Source organism: Olea europaea, unplaced genomic scaffold (assembly GCF_002742605.1).
Source record: "Olea europaea var. sylvestris unplaced genomic scaffold, O_europaea_v1 scaffold2265, whole genome shotgun sequence".
NCBI lineage: Eukaryota > Viridiplantae > Streptophyta > Magnoliopsida > Lamiales > Oleaceae > Olea > Olea europaea.
Genome location: NW_019240709.1, coordinates 38,191 through 40,212, shown reverse-complemented (window position 1 = coordinate 40,212; position 2,022 = coordinate 38,191). Strand labels below are relative to the sequence as shown.

Below are 2,022 nucleotides of genomic sequence, written 5' to 3'. Positions count from 1 at the left end.
CATGCACACCCAATAAAGGTCAAGTGGTTTTTTCCTCTCCTCAACGAATAATAAATGAATGATGATATGTAGCTCCACTAGGGTTACAACCCTAATCTAGGTGACGTTAGATGATAGACTAAATGAAATTTAAAATTAAATTACTTATTTAATTTCACCTATCATTTAATGTCACAGTAATGTAACTTAGACTAGAGTTGTAACTCCAGTAGCTAAATATCATACTCATAGCAAATGCAACCTCATCAATACTTGGGATTGACACGTCATTGAATTCGTGTAAGTCAAATACAGTTAAAGTAATAAAATCTTTTGGATCATACATTAAATCAAAAGTTTATTATTGTTAAAAATATTAATGCTGCAATAAATCATTTTTTCTTCCTTTAAAATTTAAATCCAACCTTCTTTGTTTTCAGTTCCAATTACTCCATTTTCTTTACGTATTGCAGCTCTATCCGAGATCCAATGAAGTTCAAGTTTCAGCATATATTTTTAATTCTTTCTGTGAGTAATTTTTATTTTTATACTTCTTTCTGTGTTCACAATGAAGAAGTTAGTGTATGATTTGTGCATTTGTTTCAGGTGGCATTAGTGGCAAGCCATGAAGCTTTACCTTCACAGGAAGACTACTGGAGATCTGTGCTGCCTAACTCTTCCATGCCTAAAGCTGTGAAGGATCTTTTCCATCCTGGTTTGTCTTGAACTCACAATCTTGTGTGTAGATCAGTGCTTTGAAAAACTAATTCGGGCAAAACACCAAATAAATAAATAAAAAGGCTTTATTTTTCTTTTTCAAAACATGAATGGGTAAAACCAATTCCAGTTGAGGGTGAACTGATCCATTTCAAGAATCTTTTCAATGTTCTATCATGTAATTGAAGTGGATTTAGAAGGACATTTTTCTTCTTTTCTGAAGTAAAATAAGTTCAAATTCAACCAATTTTCAGGCAAATCAGTCTATGTTGGAGTCACACCAGATGCATTTCCCATCATCTACCACCATGGAGCTGACGAAAATCAACTGCGTGATAATCAAAACGTAACCCTATTCTTTCTGGAAAAGGATCTTTATAAAGGAAATAATATGAAATTGCACTTTTTCATGAGTGCATACGATCAGGGCAGTTTATTGCCGCGTCGAGTAGCTGATTCAATTCCATTTTCTTCAGGAAAGTTCCTAGAAATTCTGAACAGATTTTCAGTAAATCCCAGTTCGAAAAAGGCAAAAATCATGAAGAAAACACTTCAAGAATGCGAAGAGGCAGGGATAAAAGGAGAAGAAAAATACTGTGCTACTTCATTGGAATCCATGGTGGATTTCAGCACCTCCAAGTTGGGATCAAAAATCGAGGCTGTTTCTTTAGAGACAGAGAATGAAACTCCATTGCAGAAGTACAAAATTGTTAAGGTCAAGAAAATGTCGGGCGAAAAGTAGTTGCTTGCCACAAGCAAAAGTATGCATATGTTGTTTTTTACTGCCACAAGACAGAATCCACCGTGGCTTACAAGGTGGCGATGTTGGGGGAAAGTGGCGCTAAGGTGGAAGCTGTGGCGGTTTGCCACCAGGATACGACGGCGTGGAACCCGAAACACTTGGCTTTTCAGTTGCTGAAGCTGAAACCAGGGAATATTCCAGTCTGCCATTTCCTTCCTAAGGATAACCTCGTATGGGTTCCTAAATATTAGTGTGTGTTGATTTTAGTTATCTATTTTGTGTGGTTTCATATATGCAGTAGCATGAATATCTACTTATTTAGGCGTTCTTGGTGCTGTATCTTCGCCTAGAATGTGGAAATATATCTATGTGCGAACTGTTTAGCTACTTTTTTGTTTATATCGTTGTTGAGACCATAATTCTATTTCACCAAGTGCAGTCAGTTTGAAGAGAGAAAAATAAACGCTCAAAAACACGCAAAATTTATAGAGGTTGGCTTCAATATAATACTATGTCTTTCCCACCGCGACAGTAATTCACTATGATAAATTTAAAAGGTTTATAAGAGCTGCACACCTATCTTT

At 35.9% G+C, this 2,022-nt stretch overlaps 1 pseudogene; it reads left to right on the top strand.

Annotated features, from left to right (window-relative positions):
* Nucleotides 1–416: 416 nt before the first annotated feature.
* LOC111381171 lies at nt 417–1,804 on the top strand (annotated as a pseudogene).
* Nucleotides 1,805–2,022: the final 218 nt, after the last annotated feature.